At 51.6% G+C, this 19120-nt stretch overlaps 1 protein-coding gene across 4 annotated transcripts in view; it reads right to left on the bottom strand.

Annotated features, from left to right (window-relative positions):
* The window catches only part of CTBP2 (C-terminal binding protein 2), a 102975-nt gene that overhangs the window by 51115 nt on the left and 32740 nt on the right, over nt 1-19120 (bottom strand). For 3 of the 4 annotated variants that reach the window (XM_014528856.1, XM_005880841.2, XM_005880844.2), the window contains exon 2: nt 16197-16300. The gene's annotated coding sequence lies outside the window, so the exon portion shown is untranslated. Of the gene's footprint in view, nt 1-16196; nt 16301-18490; nt 18653-19120 lie in introns of those variants that run through there. The other variant, XM_014528857.1, reaches the window with a different exon arrangement.

Below are 19120 nucleotides of genomic sequence, written 5' to 3'. Positions count from 1 at the left end.
GAAAAGTCATCAGTAAAATGTTGCTTCAACAGCACGAAAGTCTTTTTTGCATCGAATTGTGACTGGTGATGAAAAGTGGATTTATTTTGAGAATCCCAAATGCACAAAATTGTGGGCTGATCCAGGTCAACCATCAACATCGACTGCAAGGCTAAATCGCTTTGGAAAGAAGACAATGCTCTGCGTTTGGTGGGATCAGGAATGTGTGGTGTATTATGAGCTTCTAAAACCAGGTGAAACCGTTAATACCGATCGCTAGTGACAACAAATAATCAATTTGAACCACGCTTTGAATGTGAAACAACCAGAATGCGCCAGAAGACACGGCAAAGTAATTTGGCTTCATGATGACGCACCATCACACACTTCAAAACCAGTTAAAGACACGTTAAAAGATCCTGCCTGGGAAGACCTTTTACTGCTGTATTCACCCGCCGTATTCACCAGACCTTGTTCCTTCAGATGACCACTTGATCTGATCGATGGCACACGCACTTTCTGAGCAGCACTTCAAAACGTACAAAAAAAGTAGAAAATTGGGTCTCTGAATGACTTGCCTCAAAACAAGAAAAGTTCTATTGGGACGTATCCACAAATTACCCGAAAGATGGGGAAATGTGTAGCTAGTGATGGACATTACTTTGAATAAAGCACTTTTGATGTTTCTCTTGAAATTACCGTGTTTTCTTTGATTACAAAATCCGCATTAATAACCGGTACACCTAGTAGGCAGATCTCGGCGACATCTGGGCATGCTCGCTGTAAAGTGGGGGCACAGCAGGATGCTCTGTGGCCAGCCAGCACTGAGCACCTTGGATGTTGCATGTCCCAGGAAGAGCGAGGAGAAAGCCCCGGCGGCATAGTTAGGATAATTAGCTTTATCTCTAAATCTTGCATTTTGTTGCTTGGCCTGCTGCCTCCCAATCAGAAGCATATAATCCTGGAAACATCAAGATGATCAGCAATTTTTTCCCTATTTGAAAAAAAAGCAACACATATTCATTACAAAACAATGGGGCCGGAGAATGGAAAAACCCACCCTCAGTCTCCCAGCTAAAGACAACCACCACTGTGACACACTCGTCAGACTCCCCCAGCAGTGTTTGCCAGGCCTTCCTGCCGTCAATGTGCGTTCAATGTTGGACCGTTCCCTCCGAGACAGCCTTCCACTTAGCTGGTTCCACTCGTAAAGGCGCCATTTTAAAAGGATCAGCTCTTCTCCACTCTGGCCATCCACACCATGTAGAAACTTCTCCCTGAGGTCACCGGGTGGGGAGGGAGGTTACTAGGTCAAAGGGCATGCATGCTATTTCGGAAGGCGGGTTGGTTTCCAAGTCCAAAGATTACAACTGATTACTTCATCGTCACACTCTCTGACAGGACCTTACTAACCTTTCTCACAGACACACGGACACACACGTGCATGTCCACATGCATGCACACGACAGCCGTGCTACTGTTCTCAAGCCGGGCCTCTGGATGCCTTGGAGTAAAGCCGAGGCAGTGACAGCACCAATGGCAGGTGTCTTGCCACAGGAAGGGCTGCCCGGAACAAACCAGTTCCTTCCAGTAACATCGAGCGTCAGACGTCAGACGTGGGCACAGCTTAGGCTCTGGAGCCAGGACACTCGAAAAGCACCCACCTCTACACACTAGAGCAGGGGTGGGCAAACTTTTTGACTCGAGGGCCACAATGGGTTCTTAAACTGGACCGGAGGGCCGGAACAAAAGCATGGATGGAGTGTTTGTGTGAACTAATATAAATTCAAAGTAAACATCATTACATAAAAGGGTACGGTCTTTTTTTTTTTTAGTTTTATTCATTTCAAACGGTCTGGATCCGGCCAGCGGGCCGTAGTTTGCCCACGGCTGCACTAGAGTGACACTGTGAGACGCTCACGCTCCGAGCGTGACGGTGCTGCCGTACCTGGCACCCAGGGACCAGGCAGAGCACGCTGGGCTCTGTCCTGCCTCGGGGTCCCGGCTCCTGCCTTCTCCTCGGCTCCCTCACTGCAACTGAACAGCACCTGCGCACCTCTAACTGGGTTACAAACACCCCAATGTTTTGGGGAAATGAGCTTCCCTGTGTCCTGAGATCTGAGGACGTGCCTCGGGGCACATCCACGGGACCCTGCGGCCCACAAGGAAGGCAGAGGACAGGCCCAAGGACAAGTCTCACCACCCACCAGAGGAGGCCCACCCTCCGCCCGCCCTCCCGGACCTGCTGGCCACTCCGTGGAGAGCAGCCCCGCCCTCGTATGTGGGACAGCAGTGCAGCAGGTCCTATTTTAGGCAGAGTTTCCACATTAGAAAGCAAATTGGTGAAGATGACTGTACAGCACACCTCACTCCTGACGGTCTGTTTAACTCCAAGTCAAACACCGAGGCCGAGATTGAGCACGTCCAGGTCACAGCCGGCCTTCCCGGGGCTGGGCCCCGCCCCTCGCTCCCACACAGCTGGGCAGGAACTCGCTGACCTAATGTTACTGGACAGATAATTCCTCCCCTTGGGGGAAGGCTGGCAAAGCCCATGGCACCTGCCATTTCCAATCTATGTTTTGAAATGGCAAACAGGGGCCTGTGCCAGGAAGCTTGGGGGGCAGTGTGGACGCAATCCACACCCAGAGTGAAACTCCCAAATTCACCTACAGCCTCGGCGGAGGCACCGCTTTACACCAGAAAACCCGGCGCCGGCTTCCACCCGAATCATCTCAAAGCCTCTGCTGCAGAAAATAATTGAATTAAAGAGTTGCCATAATTCGTTCAAGTGAGATAGCAGCCAGCCAGCAGGGAGCAGAGGCAGTGCTGCTCGGATCTGCCATCTTCTCGAGTGAGCAAAGCAAGCGATAGAATGTGGTTCAGAGGACAGATGGGACCTCCCTAATTGTCCCCAGATTCCTAGCAGCAGGGGTGGCAACTAAATGGTTTCAATTAAAAGTTAAAGGAACAGGGAAAAGCAGGCGGTGAGTTATGCCTGTGCCGATAAGCGCCTTTGGTCGAATCTGGGGGTGGCTTTGCCCCATTTCAAACAGCCCAGTGCCCACGGCATATGAGCGGTGAGCCACCCCACCAAGTGGTCATGACCAGGGGTCACAGATCAGTTGGTCAGATGCCCTGTCTTGAACGCCCATGTGAGTCTAATGGAGGCGAGGCTGGGCCCAAGCTCCCCCCCGCCCCCCCGGACAGTAGGGAGCAGCACAAGCCAACACGGGAAGGGGTCACCCCTTCCCAGAAGGTGCAGAACCGCCTGAGGACGGATCTCCGTGCCACTCTGGGCTCAGCACCAACAGGGTTGGTCCATGTGGCTCGAGCCCAAGGACGCCAGGCACGGAGTCAGCATCCACCTGTGCCCAGTGATCACTAGCTGGGGGTGGGGTGTGTGTGTGACCAGGGAGGAACCAGGCCTTGCTCCCCGCTGCAGGTTAAAGCCCCGTCTTGCCGGGCCTTCACCTCCTCAGCCTAACAGTCCTTTCTCAGGAAGCTCTTGGAACAGCACACCCAGAGGCAAAGCAGGAGAATAAACAGAGAGGGGGTCTTGCCCCCTAAATACTTGTAGGTTTGGTTTTTGTGCTCTTTGTGTGTGTGTGTGTGTGTGTGTGTGTGTGTACAGTGGGGCCTTGACTTAAGAGTTTAATTCGTTCCGAGACCGAGCTCGTTAAGGAGCTCGTTAACTCAAATTACTCTATCAACTCAATGCAAAAAATCGGCGGAGAGACAGCTGGTATCTCAAAAAACTCGTTAGTTGGGACACTCGTAAGTCAAGGCCCCACTGTATAGCAAAACCAGATAGTAATACATGTTTACCATGACAAAATATCTGGGGATAAAATTTCAATATTCCTTAATTACACAGAACACCGTTAGTTAACTTTTTGTTACTGTACTTAGTATTTTCCTGCTCCATCTTCTTTTCTGAGAGCAGGCACTGAACTCGGTTTAAAAGGCAAGAAAAATGCAAAATAAAACAAAATAACAGGGTGATCGCAAAATTCCTGCATGATTTGAGACCAGAGCCTCAGGCATCTCACACGGACGGATCCACAGTCCTTATTTCCCAGCGCAAAACCCACCCAAACCCACAGCCAAAGAAAACAAAGGAAGAACAGTGTCTAGTCCCCAGAATGCAGATTAAGTCACATGGCTGTTTACGAAGCTAAGTGTGGAGAAACCTCCACTCGGTCAAGTTATTAGACAGAGCCCTGCCTGATAAATTCTCATCTAAGATGACTCACATACATTAAGGTTAAAAAAGAAAGAAAAAGAAAGTTACTTCTAACTCAGGTAAGAAATACAGAAGTCTACGTAGCATGAAACATCTCCCAGAGGTTTGTTTAGCAAAATTAACTAGCAGGTTAATAGGGGGGTAATGCCTGATATACAAGAATGCCCCAATTTCTTCAGAGAAATTAACATTTCAATCCTGTTTTTATCTAGAAGTCATTAAACTGCACCATGAATTATTGGAACTGTAGGAGCGAATTAACGCTATTCATCAGCGGAGTCCAGGCCCTTCCGAGTGCATCCGTAATGGAAAAGCAGCCCCTCACTTCTATCGCTGCTCATTACCGTACGCCAGCTTTGCCTCTCAGTATATAAAACTGTCCTCTCTTCCGTAATTTATATTACCACAAGCTGACTCACATTCTAAACTATTACACGCCTCCAATTAATTTTTGCAGCTTTTGCCGGAAATTTTAATGATAGTAGTGTGTGAACCTGCTGACTATGGACTGCGTGTGCCCTAACATTAATGTTGGCATAATAGCATGATCTGAGCCATGCTTGCTGGGTAGGTAAACCAGGTCCGCTCGTGGTCCTTTGAAATCCGATGATAAAACTGACTGGGGAGGAAGGAGGAAAAGGCTGCACAGTCCAATCACCCCAACTCCACGGCTATAACATTTCAGCCAACAGTGAAGAAGGGCAACTGTTTGTCTAAGACCTCCATTCTCTCCCTTGGGAGCTAAGAGAGCGGTTGCACCCAGATGAGGACGGGGGTCCGAGAAATTCCTCACCTGGTCCAGATGCAGGTGCCCCCCAGTCACACATGCCACAAGCAGGGTCTGTACCCCCCGTGTGTATGAGTGAGCATGTGTGAGTGTCTGCAGGGGTTTGTGTGTGTGCTTGAGTGTGCAAGTTGAGTCAGAGATGAGCAGGTCCGGGTGCTGTCTGCAATGATTACCTTTGCCAAGGTGTCTACGGGCGCAGACAAAAGGAACCTGAAGCCACAGTGATGACAGCACAGCAGCCAACAGCCGCCTTCACACAGTGCACACGGAAACCTGGGAGACCACCTTGGCCATCAGTCACTGCCAGGGCGGGAGCCGGGGGTGTTCAGTCCTGGGAACAGGTGTGGGCCTGGGCAGGTTGCTCCAGAATCCCAGCCTGTTCCTTACTTGTCCCCACCCCAGCCATACCTTGCAGTGCCAGTGGGCCTGGAGGCAGTTGGCTTTTGCTGAACAGAGAGAGAGACACACACAGAGACTCTGGGGTTTGAGCCCCCCCAACCCTGCGCTGGTCCAGCCTGGGGGCCCGGCTCCTGCGAAGTCCAAGATGCATGTCCTAGTCTGGGCCCACCTGGCTTGGTCTGTGGGGAATGGAGCTCCAAGCCCCACACATGCATCTCAACTGAGAGCATTTAGCTTGTCAGGAAGCCTCTTCCTAGAGGCTGTTTGTAAACAAGCTTGAGAGAGGACAGAACACCCATCAAGTCAACAGCCAATCAGGTGCCTTCAACATCAAACCTTTTACCACCAACACCGGAACTGTGTGGGGAGCTGGTAATGGAGCAGAGCATTCTGGGTGTGCGGGTCCAACCCAGACCCAGGTTCCGATCCTATTCTGCTCCTGTCAAGTGCCAGGAGACGTTGATTAGCCTCCATTATCCATTAAACTCAGGAGAAATAAGGGCACTCCCCAAACTGGCAGGACCACACACACACAGGGAATGTGATGGGGCTGTGTGCCCAAGACTGACCAGCACACTCACAATACTCAGTTCGCGGGGCTTCCACTTCAGGGCAAGTGCTGGACCAGGCTGGGTCCCCCCCGACTCCACCCCCAAAAAGCTGCTTTCACCTTTGCCCTCCATGGCCAGGGAAAGCCGGTGTATGACCCCAGCGCTCAGGCTCACTGAAGGGCCCTCGGTCCTGTCACCAGCTGCTGGGAAAAGCTCCTCCAGGAGGCGGCTCTCCCGGGCGCAGCCGCCCCCCGCCCCTCCCCCCGCCCCTCGAGCTTCACAGGAGAAGACGATACTTCCGGCTGCACAGTTTTGCACGAAAAAATAAGCTCTCACGTGGCCCAAACCACCGCCTGAGGGCAAGCAAAGGTGCCTCGCTCGGAAATGCAGCATCAACAAGATCGGCAGGGTTCCGGGGGCCCAGGCCCAAGGCCACAGGCTCTGAACCCATCGCTCTAGCCAGTCTGGTCTAGGCTGGGGGTGGGGTGGGGCACAAGACTAGAGCCGGCCCACGCTGGCCAGAGGCACTCTCACACTAGAATCCTGCGTGGTCTCAGGCCGGGCCCCTGGGCACCAGAAAAAGGCCCCCAAATTCCACACTGCCAAACCCTGGTGGGGAGGACACGGGCTGTGTCGGCAAGGTCACGGAGACCCAGAAAACCTCATTGGCCCAAGAACGGAAGCCATTAGCTGTGTTGCTGGCAAGCACAGATGTTGTCTATATCTAAAAATTCCCAAACAGATCAATTAGCATATTATACAGGATTTACTTCCATTTTCCCTTGACAGATCATAAAAGCCAAACACAAGGCTCAGTCTGAAACTGACAAGTGCATGCGGCAGGAGAAGGCCCTATTAAATGGAGACAACAGCAGAAGAAAATGGTATTTATAATGATTAGCCACCTAATTAATTCTAAGAGCAAAATGTCAAAAGCTATAAATCCATTCCTTTGGTAAGTGAAGCTCGACATCAAACAAGGCACTTCTGTGCTGAGAAGGGAGGCCTGGCGTCTCCCCACATTTGCGCCCAGCAATGTGGCTGCTCTCCCAGAGGCTGGAACTTGGGGGCAATGTGTCGCCTGCACACCCCCGCACAACCCGAAATAGTGGCAATAAATTCTAAAATTAAAGAAGGTTAAATACCACAAACGTGTGCAAATATTAACGGAGTTTTAGGACATGTGCTCACTCCCTCCTGTGACAATCAACTCAGTTTGAAAGGAGAAAATCTCCACCTCTGTCTGGGGGCCTGTGTTTCACGTTGGCCGTTTGGGGGAGAGACATGGAAGAGAATCCGGGACAGAGCAAGGTACACAGACAGCACTGCCCCTCTGGGTCTGGGCGCTGTCCTTCCTCGCAGGTTTAAAATCTCCCTTTGGGGGAGGGTCGGGCAGGCAGAAGAAGAGCGAGAACAACACGAAACCAGAACGGATTTAAGAGCTGTGGAGCTGTCCCTCTTCCCATACTCCCTGAATCCCCTTCCGAGACTGCAAATGGGAACGTTTAAAAGAGAAAGTGTTGAATGTAGAAGCAAGGAAGCCGAGGGCACAGTGGCATTGCACTTGGTCTCCGTGGGCACAGCGTTACATTTAAATGAGATGAGGCTTTCTGAACTTCGCCGAACATATTCCATATTCCAAATGGTCTTGTTATTACTAGTATTTTGACTAAATTCTCCTTTCCTAGTAGGTGTTTCTTTTATGGCCAGGACTGTTAATAAAGTAATGTGACATTACATCATGCCATCAATTGAATCTTGAGAAAAGATTACGGCGATCCAAGGATCTCATAAGCCCCAGGCTCTGATAATTCCAGCCATTATTCAGTGTGAAATTCAAACAGTCTGAATTCATTACCGCTGCTTGTTACAAATCTGCATTTTTAGAATTTGCCATAAAATGCAGGAGTCCAGAGCGGTGACCTGGATCTAACAGGCTTTCATGGGAAGCGGCCGAGCTGGCAGGCTCTCCAGCGCTGCTCTCAGATAAAGCCGCTGCGCTGGGCCTCTCCGCGCTGACCGGTCACCACCCCAGGGACGGACTGCACCCGCCTCCACCTCCTGGTCACACGGAATGTCCGCGGAAACTGCAGAGACTAGGAGCCATCGACAGAAGAGGGGGGCCCGCCCCCACAGAAGGAAGCACATCAGTAAACAGGTGTGCAGGTAGCCAGTCCCACCTGGGCGCAGGCCTTCCTGTCACCCCTGCTGAGCCTGGGATCCCCTCCCTCGCACAAAATGAGTGGAACTTGCAGGGAAAAGGCTCAGGGAACCCCAAACCCTTCCTCCCTGATGAAGAAACATCACTAGCAGCTTGATGGAAAAGGGGGTTGCTTCCCACGTCCAAAGTCCCAGGAGAAAACAGGACAGAACTGTCTGTTATGAGCAAGAAAGTCTAGAGTCCTAGTCACCTTTCACCTGAAGGTTTCTGTAACCTGGATGCCAGGCGTCTCACTGACCCACACAACTCGGCGATGGACCGTTACTGCTCACCCCCATTTCACAGGGGGAACCCGAGTCAGTAAGCGCAGAGGGGTTTAGTCTGCCCAAGGTCAATGCCATCAGCGGGGGCCAAGGTCATGCTGCAAGCATTCCTGGCCCTGCCATCAGCCCCCCACCATCACCAAGGCGACGGCCAAGTCTTTGCCTTCCCCACGCCCACGAGGAGGATGTGCCAAAGCCGTGGGGCTGCTGGAGGGAGGGAGCGACCGCTGATGCGGTTCCTGACTAAAGAGCTGGGCTGCTTCCCCGCCAAGTCGAGCGCCGTGTCAATCTGCTGTTTAAACACGCAGGCAGAAGGCTTTCCGGCTTTACACAGGCCTCCGCGGTGCTGCCATTTAAGCCCGTGGGAGATCAGAGTACAAATCAATATGAATCCGCCTTCTGAGAGGAAGTTGCAGCCCTTTGCCGCGGTTTAGAGGTCATTCCAGCTGTAATTAGGAAGCAGCAGCGAGTTTCAATTGAATTACGAAAAGCCAGTACAGTACTCTCAAAGTTACGGTTTTTAACAACCGTGGGCCTGGGGCCATCAGTTACGCACGCAGGAAATACCAGCTTCCAAATCTGCAGGGCAGGCAAGGAGGCGGCCACCATGCTGGGTCCATGAAGGAATCTGATACACAGGCCATCTGTCCTTCATCCCGAGGGACCCGGGGTGATGGACGCCGGAGCCAGTTGGGCCTCCTTGCAGTGCTCAGAATCCCAGCTCCGATGCAGCCCTCGCCCAGGAGGCTGCAAGCACCACGCCCCCAGGAGACAGGAGGGTACAGCTGGGTCCCCAAGGCCCACGGAATTCAAACTCCCAGCCCTGTGTGCAGGCAGGGGAGACAGAGGCATGCCGTTGCTCAGGATCGGGAAAGCTCAGGATTTATGCTTCATTATCTCAGAACACGCGCACCTCCCCAACAGGTAGTGCAACATGCTGGGCTGCCTTCTGTCTGTAGAAAACGCTGCCGGCTAATGTCGCCAGCCCTGCCCTCCAGACAGATGCTGGGATGGGCCCAGCCACGCCAAACCACCCCGGTCCCATTCATTCAAAACAGTGCTGTGTCTTCCATGATGTGCAGGTCATGTACATAAAATTATGGCGACCATGAGGGCACCGGACAGGGCTTCTGCCTCAGGGAGCTTGGGGAAGCCGAGTTAGGAAGTTCTACGCTAACAGAGCACTGTTCCTTAATCCAAGTTCATTGACAACACCTTCATCTAATTTCACCCCAGAGCCAGACGCTGCTCAGTGTCTTCCAGGAGACTGGCACCCCGGGTTTCTGTGCTATCAACGAGCAAGGCTCCCACCCTCCCGCCCTCATGGGAGGACCCCAATGTGCCAGAGGGGCGATGGACACCCAGCAAAGCCAATTCCAGTAGATTACCGATATTAAGATGCAGATGAGGCCGAGGGCACTAGATCTAGACCCCCCAGGACACAGAACCTGCCCTCGGACAGTGCTGTCCCCATAACATCTCGCCCCTGCGCCCTTGCATTGTGGAATGCAGAAGGGGCGGGGCGATGGTCACGGTGACCGAGGGGCGATCCAGTAAAGCTGCACTGCCCAGTCCCCAGCTCCTCGGAGGCCCTGCCTCCTCCTCAGACCAGGGAAACCAATCACCCTGCCCAGCTTCTGCTGAATTTTCCAAGGAGGTGCAGGTTACAAGGGGCCAGACCAACAAAGGGTTCCTTTCAGTTAAACAATGTATAGCTGAGCGGAAGGGGAGGCGGCCACAGAGAAGGTGTCGGGTTACTGGGCACGGGAACCTGATATCTTTGCCACGTTTTCTACAAATCTCCTACATTAAACGGCAGTGCAATACCGTCCAATAAATCAAGGCCCACTCCCAACAGACCCACGGGAGGGAAGCTCACGGGGACATCTGATCCTCAGCCTGGAGAAAGAGCGCAGTGGGGGTGCCGAGTGGGAGCACTGTTCTTAGGACACATTTATGAAGACATGGAAATTAAACACCGTAATCAGGCGCCCAGGACTGCTGTTCATCCTTGGTTTGTTTTTTTTATCCCCACACATTTATTTCCTATTGTTCTATCTTTCTGCCACATATAATGAACTTTAACAGCTTCTGCAGCCCACCCCGCAGGTTGTTGCTGTTCTTTTAAATAGTATACTGCTGAGAAATTGATTTGTTTGCTGCCGGGGCCTAAGGAAACCGCATCATGAAATATGTATAAATGTCACCGCTCGGCTGCTTCTCAGGATAAGCACAGGAAAATGTGCCCTTTTATTACCTGCTTACGCAGGAGTCCGCTCAGGGCAGGTATTCTCACGTGTTACCCATGTGCCCACACAAAACCCGTTCAATTACGCAGCACTTTCTTTTAAAACCTCCTACTTATCCTTAACTGGTACAAGTCTAGGGGAATTATCTTAATTGCTACGTGGCAAGAATGCATTCAGCTCACCAAGAAGGCTGTATTTTTAACAGCATGGGGCCAGGTGGGAGTTGCCGTTTGCCAAAAATAAATGAGTCAATCAATAAATAAAGCACATGTGTTCTGTGGGTGTTAGAAGCCAGGTAAGGAGGGCGCCATGGGCAACAGGTGTGGGGACACACTCCCACCAGGACGACAGAATTCTCAGCCTTACTTTAGAAAAGGCGCTACACCGGGATCCAGAAATTAGAGATGAAAAACCTCAAAGAAGCCCGATCCCATCAGTACCACATGGATGGTTTCTTGGGCTGTAAAGTGGGTCTTTAGCATCTGTTGCTGAGGAAGCTGCTACTCGAACCTGGGAGGTGGTGTACATCAGTGGTTCTCAACCTTCCTAATGCCGCGACCCTTTCATACAGTTCCTCATGTTGTGGTGACCCCCAATTTCATTGTTACAAATTAAACATAATTAAAGCGTAGTGATTCATCACAAAAACAATATGTAATTAATGTGTTTTCTGGGCTGTAAAGTGGGTCTTTAGCATCTGTTGCTGAGGAAGCTGCTACTCGAACCTGGGAGGTGGTGTACATCAGTGGTTCTCAACCTTCCTAATGCCGCGACCCTTTCATACAGTTCCTCATGTTGTGGTGACCCCCAATTTCATTGTTACAAATTAAACATAATTAAAGCGTAGTGATTCATCACAAAAACAATATGTAATTATAGATGTGTTTTCCGATGGTCTCAGGCGACCCCTGTGAAAGGGTCGTTCGACCCCCAAAGGGGTCGCGACCCACAGGTTGAGAACCGCTGACCTAGATGGAAGTAGAAACTGAAACCGCCTAAAAGGAAGACCATGTTAGCAAAAATGCCACTGGTCTAATGCATGCCAGAAGGAGTGACTGCAGTGGCGGTAACAGATATACTAAACAAAAAGCTTCACACACACACAACCTTTTCCTCTCTCGTTAATCACACCCGATTGGAGACCCAACATTTTTTTTACGAGAAAGCTAATTTCCTACCCATTCACACATCCACATCATCAACCTGAAACTTACAGTAAACAGAAAATAATCATTTCCTGCAACAAGGGCGGCCCTGACCCTGGCGGCCCCCCCTCCCCCTCCTTCCCTTTAACACATGCATGCTCCAAGCCTCAGAAACAATGACCATCAGTCCTCGGGCACCCGCCTCTGGTGGTCCCCTAACCTGGGAGCAGTGATCTGAGCATCGCATGTTCATGAATAAGACGGGGTCCCAGCCAGCACCATAAAAATCTTGGAAAAGAGGTGGACCTCCCGCCTACCCAGCATCACACCTGGAGGGGGTGCTCAATAATGACCCCCTGCCACCCACCAGGGGAGAGAAGACCACTGTTCCTCCCAAGCAGGGCCCTCCAGTGGGCGGTTCAGCAGACACCCGCCCTGGCCAGGAAGCCGGGACGTCCAGGCAGGCTTGCTGACTCCAGGCCCCGGGATGACAGTGAAAATTAAGACCCTCTGTTTGATTCTGCGCCTCCCTGGCTGGTAAATCAACTGATTAGAACCAGCAGTTGTGAGGGGCGGAGGAGGGGAACAACCAACAGAGCAGAAAGCAGCCCACCCGGAGGAGTCGGGCTGGGGGCTCGGCCCTGTGTGGCCGGGACGAGGGACAGGATGGGTGACCTCTCTGGTCCTCGCCAGGAGGAAAGATGGGCTGCGTCAGCTCCTCCCAGGGAATGGCTCCCACGTGAACTTGGACCTGCAGCTCAGGAATAAAATCCCAAGAACCAAGAACCCTGCTCCAGCTGGGGCCCTCCAGCTGAGTGCTGCATTGTTGCAGCTACACTGTTGAGGGCCTGGCTGAAGCTCCCGGCACCTGCCCCTGCAAGATGAAGGGGCCTGGTGTCTGCCTCTGGCTTGTGGTTTTCATGTGGGCATCGGTGCCTGTGGCTGAGAACGGAGCAGGACCGCAGGGCCCAGTGCAGGCCAAGAGGCCACAGGTGGGACCAGCATGGCCTCTGCATCTCAACAGCCAGAGCCAGCAGGTGTGGGTGTTGTTTCTGAGGTCAGGCAATGCTCTCCCTTCAGAAACAGGGCTGAGGCCCTAATGCAGTGATGGCGAGTCAGAGGTGACACGTGAACTCATTTTTTTGGTTGATTTTTCTTTGTTAAATGGCATTTAAATATATAAAATAAATATCAAAAATATAAGTCTTTGTTTTACTAAGGTTGCAAATATCGAAATATTTCTATATGTGACACGGCACCAGAGTTAAGTTAGGGTTTTTCAAAATGCTGACATGCCGAGCTCAAAAGGTTCGCCATCACTGCCCTAATGCCTGGGAGGAGGCTTCACAGCCTGCTGGCCTGGGTAAGGCCTGTTTCCGATGGCCCACAGCCTGGTCCCCACGGCAGACCGAGGCCCTCGTGCCCACCAAGCGCCTTCGCAGCGCCCTGGGGCCTTCAGGTGGCCTTTCCCTGGGGCCTTGGGAGGCGGGCACGATGGCGACCTGTCAAAATAACAGCGTGTGAGCTTCGCTGGGCGCAGGCGGCCGGATGCTCGGCGGTGTCTCTGCCAAACCACAGCCGCCACTACCCACCATCACCTCACAGAACAAAGCCAGGGTTCTGGTTTCCACTTCCACTCGTTCGTAGACATTCAACAAAAAGCACTGATTTTTCCCTGGCGCTTTTGTTAAAATTACAAGGTAACTGGGAGCCGCTATAAATATTAATGCTCAATAACAAAACAGCACAAGACAAACAATGACCCACATGACCCCAGGAGACCTAACTCAGCTCCAGGAGAAGCGGGCAGACCAGAGCGCATTGTAACAAGGAACCAGTGGAGAACGGGGGGTAGGAGCAGGGCTAAAAGCAGTCTGTCACCGCTCATGGTGCGCAGAGCGAGCCTCTGGGGGAGAAAGCTGAAGTGTTTGAGTTGGAGTTATTAAAAAAAGCCACATTCCAAAATACCACGTCGACAATAATAGGCTTACACAAAGCTATTACATGAGGACATACTCAACATCACTAAGATGACAACAATGACGCAGAGGGTTCCAGCACCCCGGCCGGCCTTTTCAGGGCTGCGACTTTTCACGAGCACTGTGGTTGTCATCCGTCCTTCTCCTCGCCCGTGTTTAAAGACCCGTCCATTCCAGGACGCAGCAGGTGAGCCCCCAGGCGGAGGCAACCCCAGATGCCCCTCTGGTGTGGCTATGCATTGACTACCGGCAGGGCTTTGTGTGCGGCCGTCCCAAAAGTGGGGTACACCTTCCTGGCCAGAGTGATGAGTCATAGAGAAGAGAGAGGTACTTTCTGGGGACCTGAGAGAACGCCCCCCTGTGAATACAGGCCAGGGTAGTCAGGGGTGCAGGTTATCCCACTGGCAGGGCGCTCGGGGCTCAAGAACCTGATCAGGAGGCGTGTTGCGCTTTCATTCTGCTATCGGACGCATTTACGCAAGGTCAGCGTTCTGAGATGGGGACCTCCGCTACACAAGATCCCACAGTGGTTCAGGTATCAGGCTGAGTCAAATGAAGATGCTATTACTCAACCACTGTCGATGTTTTAAAAGCCCATTCATCCCTGCACTATCAATTTCCACATTCGGATCTGGAGAGGAAGTAGTTTTCCAACCCACGGTGTCTGTGAAATGTACTGAGCGTTGCTCTCAAGGTTGGGCTATCCAGACAAGAGGTTCCCCCCTCCCCCCCGCAGCAGCAGGTGAGCCTCGGGCACCTTTCTGTGAAGAACTCGGGCACGGGGCACAGCCAGTGCGCGGACTCCATGGGCCCACAGGAGTCCGATGGATTTATTTCCATCACCCCTGAAAACACCTTCAAACCCAGCACCCCAAAACTGGAACGGAGACCCACCAAAGCCAGACCCACCAAGACTTTGCACCGCAATGTCTCTGAGAGACCTGGACCAATCCCAGCATGCACACAGGGTCTAACTGAAGGAACACAGGTGAGGGCCAGGAAGAAAGGTAGGTTGGCCTTGGAAGGCACAGCGGGAGATTTTTTGGTTGCGATTGACCATCATGACTTACTAGTAAATACTCCCATGCCTCCCCCAAAATGCGCCCTGGCATTTCTAGTCTCTCGTCTCCTCCAATGCTGAGGTTCTTGGAGGGCTCAGGTTAGTCTGCTCTGATAAGTGGTCCTCAGGGGATGTCATGCTCCGCTGTGGCCTCTGGTGGGGCAAGACCGCTCAGGCCACCCCTAGGAAAGGTGTCCTGGCTTCTACATTCACCCTGAACAGGTGCGGAGCTCTGAGACTGCCCCAGTCCAACTACTCAATCCACAAGCTCGGCTCCGGATGGCTCGAAGAGGCGACTGCTGGTGACCAGGCGGGCGGCTCGGCACCCCCAGCTGACACTCCTCCATGGAGTGCGGAATGGAGGGAGATGTGGGGACCGTGAGACACTGTTGGTTGGTTCAGCCTGAGGTTCAGCTCGGCTGCCCGCTGGCGCTCCCAGCTCCGAGGAACACGGAGGCCACAGCAGTGAACTTGACCTTTCCTTAAAATGGAGACTCCATCCTATTTACACTTTGGGGAACAAGTGTAAGGGCTTGACGAAAAAGACACTGAGGAAATTTGCTCACCCGCTCTTTCTTCTTGCGTTAACATGATGTCAGCTCAAGAAGAAACATGTTTTAAAGCGGGTAAAACTCAATCACTTCCGAGAGCTGCCACTTGCAGTACGAGCCAGGTTTTGTGAAAAATGGCTCAAGGTGTGTTGAAACTAAAGCCAGGCCCCGGGCGGAGGACGGAACTCCATCATCGATGCTTTCTCAACCACAGCCCAGTGAGTGCAGCCAGAGCTGAGCGCGTCCCGCTCACTCACACCCCCGCCGGCCAGGACTCACCCAGCCATGCTCAAGCCGCCTCGAGGCTGGCCATGGGAGTGTAAGCTCAGGAAGACGTGGCCAGCAGGCTGCGGGCGCCCTAAGGAAGCGCACCCACCACTGTGCAGACGACTCGAGGGGGTCGAGGAGGTCTCCCTAACTCATCTTTATTCTTTGTAATTAATGTGTCGAGAAGTCCGAACTCGACTCCCATTCTGACCCGAGCTCCTAGCAGCAGCATTCCCGCTGACTTATCTTTATAGCAGCAACAGCAATCATTTCACACGGAACTATATTGCTTCAGAGTTAATTACATGTATTTTGCTTCTGATAAATGAAAATACCAGATGCAATTAATTGAACGGCAATCAATGTGGCCCTGCTCTTAGACATCCCGATGAAACTCCCAGAGGCTGCGGCGATCCATAGTCACCCACTAATTGAAAACACATTCCGAAGGGGGCTCTGGAAAGCCTGAACTGTTACCTGCAGGCACTTTACAGTAACTCACCCAAATAAATCTGTCCACGAGCTCTACAGTCCACACGATGGGCTGTCCGTCTCTTTAAGGGAATCCAGCTTCATTGGTTCAAAACCATTTACGGTGATGAAACCCTGAAAGCAGAAGGACCGGGTCAGTGGAACGGAAGCCGCGGTGTCTGTGCTGTTTACACCCAGCCACCCTTTAACTGCGTTTTCCCAGTGCCTTCGACTCTGGCTTCCAGAGGTTATTAAACGGTTTCATTAAAAATACTATTTGTCTTGCTTTAGTCACAGCACAGATCACATTAAACAGGGGAGCAGCAGAACAAATGAACCTTTCCATCTCTCCCGACACGAAGCCAGCGTGCCGACCCAGAAGGTGACGTGTCATCGCCGTGAAAATGGCACCACGTCTCCAAGTAGCCAGCAAGGGCGCCACACGATCAACACCGCGGCACAAAGTATCGGCCACTGTGTGAGGAACGCAGTTATACACTGCACGGCACAGGCCCACCCTGCCCCAGCGCCATCAGCATAAATGCTGACAACCGTTAATCCACTGTAACCCTGATTAACGGTTGCAGTTGTCCATTAATAGAAGGCATTTTAACTTACTACTAAAATTGATTACTCAGTTAAGAATTCAATCCTAATGTTCAATAAAATTGCACTTTCTTGGCAAATGCAATATGAAAAGAGGTGATGCATTAAACAGAACTCACATTTATTTTCCGATACATGGAATGAAGAGCAACTACATGGGCCCTTTCGCATCATCTGAACCACTTCCTGTCCACACAGAGCGGCAGGGGCCAGAAGGGAAGGGACTCATCCTGCGGCAGGCGGGAAAGGCACACAGAAAGGGCAAACACCCGGGCAGCAGGCGCGCCAGGTATCTTTGCTGTGGCTTTTCCATAGAACACTGACTTTCAACATTTGAGTTGCCACACAACTGGAGTGTCTGTGTTGTGAGAGAGGGCTGGTGTGGTTGGTGGAAAGGAATGGCTGTGGCCAATGCTGGCCATTGCCAACCCCACCTTATAATCGATCAGGATCCCTATGACTAATATTTTTTAAATGTATGACATTACTGTAACCAACTTCTCAGCCACACTCTACCTTTCAAACCATTCAAATCTCAGGAAACTAGAGTTTCTTATTATAGTTTCTCCTCTTTTAAACAGCCTTGGGATCCATCCTGTGACGTATCCTGCCGGATCATGTAGCAAATCAGAAAGGAACGCCTGGATTTCCCAGGCCCCGACTCCCCATTTACGAAAACCAGAGTCCTGTGTCCTGTTAACAAGGAGGCAGACACCCCGGGCGGACGCAGCCAGGTCTTCCTTCATAAGGACAGGAGAGTGGTGGCAGGAGCGGTTCTGAAGACCTGCTCAAGTTCAAGAAGGAATTTGCCCCCCCGCCCCCCGACACCACCTTAAACATCCAATTTTCTAAGTCAAGGAAAGGGGGGCAGAGACAGCCTCTTAGTGCCAGGGAGAGAGGGACTAGTATAGGCTCTCAGTAGTCCCAAGCCTCTGACATAACAGTTTTATGTTAAATAAGCATCTACTATGACCAAGGAACCACATTTTTGAGGTGGTGAGAGCTTGCCCAGAAAACTCCTATGCACTCTTCAAAACCCATCTTGTATCTTCTGTAATACCTTCCTTGTTGAATGCCAGGCTGCTGTCTACCCTGCCTATCTCTAAGTCTCTACCGGCTAAATAAATGCCCTGATCCCATTTTATTCTCCGTATCTGGCACATAGTAGGAAACCAAATATTTAACTAACTGCATAGTGGGATTCATAGTCCCTGACTGGCATGGCTTGTCCTCGTGGGCCATAGGCTTCCTTTCCCTTCTACTTCGCATGCTTTCCACAGTAGACATGAAAATGTTCATGGATACATACGTTAAGTAATCAGTGAATTTTCAAATATGTAAGGGTATTATATAAACATATGTATTTCCTGATATACTTGGAATATTACTTCATACATATATGAAGTAAAACTTAGTAGTGTCTGTAACATTACTTTTTATTTTTAGACAAAGATCTGAAGACAAATGAACATGTTATCATCCACCTGATCTTAGGGGTGGGAACAGTCTTGCTCTGAGAGGCTTCCCAGTAAAATTAACCCAGAACAGGTAACTCTGCCTGTGTAGAGGGCTTCACAGAGGAGGTGGCATTCAATGGAATTTCAAGACAGAAATCCGAGAGGCTGCAGACTGCTGAAGCGCAGACAGCTGATTGAGGGGTGGGGAGCATTAAAAGGCTTGGGAGATGATCAGACTAGTTAAAGGGGTGCCCACTGCTACCTGAAGGTCGAAAGTAGTCCTTAAAAAGACAGGAGGTAGGGGAAGGTAGGACGTTTGCAGATGCCTGATGACAGTGCAGAGTGGAGTGGTCCCTGTGGGTTTCCGGGGGAGATTTTCTCGGCAGGATCTCTCTGAGGACTCCCAGGGGTGCTCAAGACACAGAGATGACTCAGCTGACTCGATCAGCACATGCCTCAGCCAGGGCCTGGGTTGACGCTGTGACAGCACAAGCCCAAGTCGCCAGGGATGGTGCCTCCACTCGCTCCACAGAATTTATGCACCTGCCCAGCCTGTGACTATGAACTCACTCCCAGCAAGGCCTCGCCCCTCGGGCACAAAGCACGTGGACACCTGGTTTGGATGTCATATGACAAAACCAAGGAATCAATGTCTGAGGAGTGAACCATCCCTGCGCGGTGACAGGATTTACAGGTGAGACTTGAGGTATTTACACTGACTGTAGCCACGCTATCCCTCCCGGGACTCCCCTCCACTGACTACAGCCCAACAAAAACCAAACCATAGCCATGAGCTTTGGAACAATCCCCCTTCATTCAGGGGGAAAAACAGCCACGCTGAAAGCTAATTCTTCCCATGGCCCAACACAGCCCACCTGGCACCGAGAGCTGA

Source organism: Myotis brandtii, unplaced genomic scaffold, assembly GCF_000412655.1.
Source record: "Myotis brandtii unplaced genomic scaffold, ASM41265v1 scaffold656, whole genome shotgun sequence".
Lineage (NCBI taxonomy): Eukaryota > Metazoa > Chordata > Mammalia > Chiroptera > Vespertilionidae > Myotis > Myotis brandtii.
This window is presented reverse-complemented; position numbering and strand designations above follow the sequence as displayed.